The following is an 8,291-nucleotide window of genomic DNA, read 5'->3' on the forward strand; positions in this document are numbered from 1 at the left end:
ACAGTTTGCGTCTGGATGCAGGAGCAGTGGTATTTCACGTTTCAGTCGGTCATCGTCAGTGATGTTTAGCATTAATGCACACACAGTACATGACAAACATAGTGATTAGTCTGTGTTCTGACCACAGAGGAAAAGGAGGAATGCAATGCCTATACAGACGTTCTAGTCCATAAACAGAGCCAGGAAATCTCTCCTATGTCCCAAAGGGCCTCACCTGCAGCAAAACAACTAAAGCACTGAGGGTGTTTGATTCATCTCGCCGGGAGCACGTGTAAGCGTGTATTGCACAGGCTGAAAGTTGATTGCATTAGTGGGTGTGAGCCGATGACGTGACGGGCCTGGTCAGCGATGACGTGACGGCCTTTACCCCGGATCAACCCTGGCCAGCGTAAAAATTCCCTCGTTTTTTCAACGCAAATACAACACTGGAAACAACAAACAAGAGCTGGGTCTCTCCCACCACGTGACTTAGAATGCTTCAGGCATCACTCTTGACTACAGGGATAACGAGGCCTCAGTGGTTGGCTGCGGTTGGCTGTGCTAGTGTGTGTGTGTGTGTGTGTGTGTGCAAAACAATCACCGCTCAAAACTAGCTAAAGGAAAAGAAACAGCATTAGAATGCAGAGAAGCAGTCTCACACACACACACACACACGGTGAAAACAGAGATTACCTTTGTTATAGAAAGCAGACAAATGTTCTGCCTTTGTTTTAGTAATCCAGGCAGGCTGTTGTAACACGTTTCTGGGCCTCTGCTGACAAGCAGAAAGGTGCTTGGTAAGCTTTGTAACTAATCACCTTTACACAACATAACACTTTGTGCAACAATCCCTGCTTAAAGCAAAACTAACAACCCGGGTTGTCAACAAAGGAACAGCACAAACTAGTTGAACATCTTGAACTGAATACCTTGAGGGGTGAAGGTTTAAACCAGAATACCTTGAGGGGTGAAGGTTTAAACAGAACACCTTGAGGGGGTGAAGGTTTAAACCAGAATACCTTGAGGGGTTGAAGGTTTAAACCAGAATACCTTGAGGGGGTGAAGGTTTAAACCAGAATACCTTGAGGGGGTGAAGGTTTAAACAGAACACCTTGAGGGGGTGAATGTTTAAACAGAACACCTTGAGGGGTGAAGGTTTAAACAGAATACCTTGAGGGGTGAAGGTTTAAACAGAATACCTTGAGGGGTGAAGGTTTAAACAGAATACCTTGAGGGGGTGAAGGTTTACACAGAATACCTTGAGGGGTTAAACCAGAATACCTTGAGGAGTGAAGGTTTGACCAGAATACCTTGAGGGGTTAAAGGTTTGACCAGAATACCTTGAGGGGTTAAAGGTTAACCAGAATACCTTGAGGGTTAAAGGTTAACCAGAATACCTTGAGGGTGAAGGGTTAAACAGAATACCTTGAGGGGTTAAACCAGAATACCTTGAGGGGTTAAACCAGAATACCTTGAGGGGGTGAAGGTTTAAACCAGAATACCTTGAGGGGTTTAAGGGTTTTGGGAGATAGTGAAGCATCATTCAAGATGTCGGAGGTTATTCAGATATTCTGGAGGTTGAATCAAAATGTATCACTGCCCCAGTTCATGTAGTTTCCACCTATAATGGAACACCTGTGGAAGATAATCACAGGGAACATGTTGGAATGGTTATGTAGTGGATGGAATGACTCCTGCTTAGGGAGCTAAAGGAATGACTCCTGCTTAGGGAGATAAAGTAAAGGAATGAGCTCTGCTTAGGGAATAAACGTAAAGGAATGACTCCTGCTTTAGGGAGATAAAGTAAGAATGACTGCTTAGGGAGATAAATAGGATGTCCTGCTTAGGGAGATACAATAAAGGATGCCCTGACTTGGGTGTGAATGCAAAACTACACAGTACCAGCCATCAATGTCTTCAATTAATAAACCTAGAAATACATTTACCCTTTGCAGTTGACCAATCAATGACTAGTGTTGTAGAAAATATGCATTTAGGTTAAATAGATATTTATTTCCATGTATTTCCTCATTACAAACATTCACTTCCAAAACTAAAAAAATTATAAAATGGTTAAAAAACCCATGAAATCAATCATTGACTCAATTAAAGTGCAGCCAGTAGACGTCCAAATGACACCCGGTATCGTAGTGCACTACATTTGACAGGGACAATAGGGCTCTGGCCAAAAGTAGTGCACTATATAGGGAGCATTTGGAACACACCAGTTTGTGGTTGTGAATACAATACCAGTCAGACAGGTCAGACAGGGAATCATAAAGCCACAGTAGAGAATCTGGAAGTGACATGTCACATGGATCGCATGCTCCCTCTCCATTGGTCTAAAACACCAGGGGTTGTACAGTAGCATGTTTGCTCTCTCTCCATTGGTCAAAACACCAGGGTTGTACAGGAGCATGTTCTGCTTCCCTCTCCATTGGTCTAAAACACCAGGGGTTGTACAGTAGCATGTTCTGCTCCCTCTCCATTGGTCTAAAACACCAGGGGTACAGTAGCATGTTCTGCTCCCTCTCCATTGGTCTAAAACACCAGGGTTGTACAGAAGCATGTTCTGCTCCTCTCCATTGGTCTAAAACACCAGGGGTTTATACAGGAGCATGTTCTGCTCCCTCTCCATTGGTCTAAAACACCGGGGTTATACAGGAGCATGTTCTGCTCCCTCTCCATTGGTCTAAAACACAGGTGTTGTACAGGAGCATGTTCTGCTCCCTCTCCATTGGTCTAAAACTCAGGGTTGTAACAGGAGCATGTTCTGCTCCTCTCCATTGGTCTAAAAACCGGGGTTGTACAGGAGCATGTTCTGCTCCCTCTCCATTGGTCTAAAACACCAGGGGTTGTACAGGAGCATGTCTTGCTCCCTCTCCATTGGTCTAAAACATCAGGGGTTGTACAGGAGCATGTTCTGCTCCCTCCTTTGGTTCTAAAACATCAGGGTTGTACAGGAGCATGTTCTGCTCCCTCTCCATTGGTCTAAAACACCAGGGGTTGTACAGGAGCATGTTCTGCTCCTCTCCATTGGTCTAAATGGGGTTGTACAGGAGCATATTCTGCTCCCTCTCCATTGGTCTAAAAACCCAGGGGTTGTACAGGAGCATGTTCTGCTCCTCTCCATTGGTCTAAAACACCAGGGTTGTACAGGAGCATGTTGCTCCCTCTCCATTGGTCTAAAACACCAGGGGTTTACAGGAGCATGTTCTGCTCCCTCCCCATTGGTCTAAAACACCGGGTTATACAGGAGCATGTTCTGCTCCCTCTCCATTGGTCTAAAACACTCAGGGTTGTACAGGAGCATGTGTTCTGCTCCCTCTCCATTGGTCTAAAAACATCAGGGTTAGTACAGGAGCATGTTCTGCTCCCTCTCCATTGGTCTAAAACACCGGGGGTTATACAGGAGCATGTTCTGCTCCCTCTCCATTGGTCTAAAACACCAGGGTTGTACAGGAGCATGTTCGCTCCCTCTCCATTGGTCTAAAACACCAGGGGTTGTACAGGAGCATGTTCTGCTCCTCTCCATTGGTCTAAAAACATCAGGGTTGTACAGGAGCATGTTCTGCTCCTCTCCATTGGTCTAAAACCTCAGGGTTGTACAGGAGCATGTTCTGCTCCTCTCCATTGGTCTAAAACACCAGGGTTTACAGGAGCATGTTCGCTCCCTCTCCATTGGTCTAAAACATCAGGGGTTGTACAGGAGCATGTTCTGCTCCCTCTCCATGGTCTAAAACATCAGGGTTGTACAGGAGCATGTTCTGCTCCCTCTCCATTGGTCTAAAACATCAGGGTTGTACAGGAGCACGCTGTGCAACAACCAGATATGATAGGCTATAGGAAAGCTTTGCTCCTCTTCAGATTGGTGGAAAACAGTGACCAGTCCATGGGACACATTAAGCTACACTGAACAAAAATATAAAAAACGCAACATGTAAAAGTGTTGTTCCATGTTTCATGAGCTGAAAAAAAAATGTCCCAGAAATGTAACATACACACAACATTTTTGCCACAAATTTGTTTACATCCCTGTTAGTGAATTTCTCCTTCGCCAAGATAATCCATTCACCCACAGCTGTGGCATATCAAGAAGCTGATTAAACAGCATGATATTACACAGGTGCACCTTGTGCTGGGGCAATAAAAGGCCACTCTAAACATGTGCAGTTTTGTCACCCAACACAACGTCACACATGTCTCAAGTTGAGGGAGCGCGCACTTGGCATGCTGACTGCAGGATGTTACCAGAGCTGTTGTCTGAGAATTAATTTTATTTCTCTAACATAACCAACATCTAACGTCGTTTTTAGAAATTTGCAGTAGTCCAACCAGCCTCAAAAACCGCAGACCACGTGTATGGAGTCGTGTGGCGGTTTACGGACGTCAACGTTGTGAACAGAGTGCCCCGTGGTGGCGGTGGGTTCAGGTATGGGGCAGGCATAAGCTACGGACAACACAACACAATTGCATTTTAAATCGAGGGCAATTTGAATGCAATGCGATACTGTGACGAGATGCTGAGGCTCATTGTGAGGCCCATTTTTTTTTTAAAGGTATCTGTGACCAACAGATGCATATTTGTTTACATCCGTTAGTGAACATTAGGCCCTAAATCCATATACTAGAGCCTAATACATTTATTTAAATTAAAATCATAACTGAATGTTGCATGTTGAGTTTATATTTTTGTTCAGTATAGATGGGAATGTTTTGTGGGTTTCAAGGTGTCCGTCTTATCTCAAGTATAAACTGTTGGTCAATTAACGCACTTTATTGTTGAGTTGCGACTTCATCTCAAACCAATAGAAATGCTTTGGTATGCGTAAAAAGGCGCACGGCATTGCGCCAAAACAAAAATAGGATTTCCAACAGTGTTCTAGTCACGTAGCTTCCTGTATCCAAAAGACTGAACGCTGCCCAAGTCCTCCACTGGACAGTACCGTCAGTTTCTCTTGTGGTCTTTCAGTTTACACTCTGATGAAAGCCGTCCTTCATTTCAGCATCAGTTGAGTTGAGATGGTTCGCTAACTCTTGCGTCACCGCATCTCTGCCTATCTGATCGTTTCTCCTCTTCTCCATGATCAAGTCGTCAAAACTCTGAAATTCCAAGGACGTGACTTTTCTTTCAGAAAAAAGCATTTTCAACCTGTAGGGCTGCTTTCGATACGGAGCTCTCCTCCGATCTTGAATTCCCTCTTCCCGAACCTGCACCACGCAGCAAAACACGTCTTCTCCAGTACAGCTCTCTGTCTCGCGTCCTACTTGCTGCATCGCGTTCTGCACCACCACCTCGGGAGGCAGAGCGCGGAATTTATACAGCCCGTTTACTATCTGCCTCTCTTTCCCTGACTGGCATCTGTCAGGAAATGATTCTTAATTTCAGCCCGGTGCAGGTGAACGACCTGAAAGTCTCCTACGTACACAACCCAGTGAGGGTACTGGCCCGTAGCCACCGAACTCACCAAATCCCCGGTATACACTTGTTCAAAAGATTCTCTGTCGAATACGTGCACATATCAGATAGTTTGAGATTTTTCTCGTAAACAGATTCGTCACGATAGTACACAACACACTCCAACTCGTTGCAGTTATCGTTTGTTTCTCTTCCTCGTTCTGGTTCCGGTCCGGTCCGTCAATACGTTCCTCTTGTTCGTCGTCGTCAGCGGAGAAGATATAGGACACTCCGATCCGGGCCCTAGCTCATCCTCCGTGTCAAACCCGTTCGGATCTGCGGTCGGAACATTGTCATAACTCAGATGTGTCAGTTTCTCAACCTGGTTACCCATGCTACTTCCAGGTGGGTGGTGACAACAACAAATAAAAATAAATGACACGTTTCCACCTGTTCCAGGCGCGGAGGTGGCGAGGTCGGGTGTTTTAAGGTAGGAAACGTACACCGACCGGTAATTCGAACCGGGTAGGCTAATTTCAAAGTGTGGGACGGTCCAATCCATCATGAAATGCTTCCGGTCAAAAAGACGATACCGGGATGATGTCCAAAGGAGATTCAACCTGGTGGAAAAAAAGAGAAACACTTGAGTTTTTAAAATGTCCAAGGCGGTGATATTTTGACATTGTCCCGTCAAACTCTTTGGGAGTAGTAGGGCAACATTACAAACAGGTGTATGCACCTGTTTAAACCGGTTAGMGTGCATTTTAAGTCAAGGAAAGAAACGGCGTTTTTTTACTCACCCCACAGGTCTTGTAGATATTGAAAGTACATCACCGACGAGCCATGTGTWATTATCGTCCACAGGAAACGACATATAACTGACTACAGCTTGTTTTCGGTCTCCTTCCTCAGAAGACTATCGGAGTCTCCAGCTATATGCGGTCGACTCCGCGACGGTTTCTGTGTGAAATGAAACTACTGGCGTGTTGCAGGGAGCCTCACAACGGCTTTATGTACAAGGGCTTGTCTCTTAAAGAGACAGCGCACATTTATTACGTCCAACAAGTGATACCAACTTGACCCACGTCCCTATACTCGTGCATTACTTCCTATTTGTTTCCCTTCTCCTTTATCGTTGGGGCAAAACCGACGTGGGGTTTTGGTTTATGCCATATGTTCACCAGATGCACATGCGGTTTGCCGTATCTGGGTGGGGGGGGTTGCCGGATGTCTAGCCTGCATATTTTTGTTGCACTTGATGCACGCCTGCCTTGCAAGGCTGCAGAACGCTTTGAAGCATGGAGAAGATTATTTAGAGACCAAAGATAATAATTAGAACAGATGAAAGGTGTTCTCCTATGGACCTACTGGTTTCATAGGCTGACAGAGCTACCAACAGACTGGGGCACAACRTCCCCATTTACAACAATGTATYTMGTTTGTYACTMTTCCCCTGTCACTCATCTGTAGCAACATCAAAACATTAAACTGCTTGTTCCCATAGAGAGAGTACTGATATAAATCACTAGCTTGCCCTGCATGATGGGATACTAAATTATACACACACACACACAAACAGTTCTGTGCAYATTCATTTTTCCACGCCATTCTGTTGGCTGGATTCGTGAAAACCTTACCAACAGGGCCCACTACCCAAATGTTGTAATGATGAATTGTCCCAGTGCCAGACTAGTGATAGACTAGTGTCCTGTCCAGGGGGTGTACTGGTACATCAAGCTGTCTCACTACAGAAACAGGAGATAGACTAGTGTCCTGTCCAGGGGGTGTCCTGGTACATCAAGCTGTCTCACACTACAGAAACAGGAGATAGACTAGTGTAGACAGTGTCCTGTCCAGGGGTGTCCTGGTACATCAAGCTGTCTCACTACAGAAACAGGAGATAGACTAGTGTCCTGTCCAGGGGGTGTCCTGGTACATCAAGCTGTCTCACACTAGAAAACAGGAGATAGACTAGTGTCCTGTCCAGGGGGTGTCCTGGTACATCAAGCTGTCTCACACTACGAAACAGGAGATAGACTAGTGCCTGTCCAGGGGGTGTCCTGGTACATCAAGCTGTCTCACGACAGAAACAGGAGATAGACTAGTGTCCTGTCAGGGGGTGTCTGGTACATCAAGCTGTCTACACTACAGAAACAGGAGATAGACTAGTGTCCTGTCCAGGGGTGTCCTGGTACATCAAGCTGTCTCACGACAGAAACAGGAGATAGACTAGTGTCCTGTTCAGGGGGTGTCCTGGTCATCAAGCTGCTTCACGACAGAAACAGGAGATAGACTAGTGTGCCTGTCCAGGGGGTGTCCTGTACATCAAGCTGCTCTCACACAGAACAGGAGATAGATCTAGTGTCCTGTCCAGGGGGTGTCCTGGTACATCAAGCTGTCCTCACGACAGAAACAGGAGATAGACTAGTGTCCTGTCCAGGGGGTGTCCTGGTACATCAAGCTGCTCACAGTAACAAGGAGATAGACTAGTGTCCTGTCCAGGGGGTGTCCTGGTACATCAAGCTGTCTCACGAACAGAACAGGAGATAGACTAGTGTCCTGTCCAGGGGGTGTACGGTACATCAAGCTGTCTCATACAGAAACAGGAGATAGACTAGTGTCCTGTCCAGGGGGTGTACTGGTACATCAAGCTGCTCCACTACAGTAACAGGAGATAGACTAGTGTCCTGTCCAGGGGTGTGACTGGTACATCAAGCTGCTCACTACAGAACAGGAGATAGACATGTGTCCTGTCCAGGGGGTGTCCTGGTACATCAAGCTGCCTCACACAACAGAAACAGGAGATAGACTAGTGTCCTGTCCAGGGGGTGTCCTGGTACATCAAGCTGTCTCACTACAGTAACAGGAGATAGACTAGTGTCCTGTCCAGGGGGAGTGTCCTGGTTGTCCTGGT

General features: G+C 46.0%; 1 long non-coding RNA gene and 1 pseudogene across 1 annotated transcript; one reads left to right on the top strand and one right to left on the bottom strand.

Moving 5' to 3' along the window:
• Window positions 1-2,253: 2,253 nt before the first annotated feature.
• LOC139025738 (uncharacterized) lies at window positions 2,254-2,619 on the top strand. Its single transcript, XR_011477357.1, has 3 exons — window positions 2,254-2,343; window positions 2,393-2,498; window positions 2,597-2,619. It is a non-coding gene; the product is annotated as an uncharacterized lncRNA (long non-coding RNA).
• A 1,035-nt stretch (window positions 2,620-3,654) lies between these two features.
• LOC112075491 (protein LRATD2-like) lies at window positions 3,655-6,042 on the bottom strand (annotated as a pseudogene).
• Between the last annotated feature and the right edge of the window lie 2,249 nt (window positions 6,043-8,291).

The sequence above is a fragment of the Salvelinus sp. IW2-2015 genome, unplaced genomic scaffold (assembly GCF_002910315.2).
Source record: "Salvelinus sp. IW2-2015 unplaced genomic scaffold, ASM291031v2 Un_scaffold3194, whole genome shotgun sequence".
NCBI classification, from domain to species: domain Eukaryota; kingdom Metazoa; phylum Chordata; class Actinopteri; order Salmoniformes; family Salmonidae; genus Salvelinus; species Salvelinus sp. IW2-2015.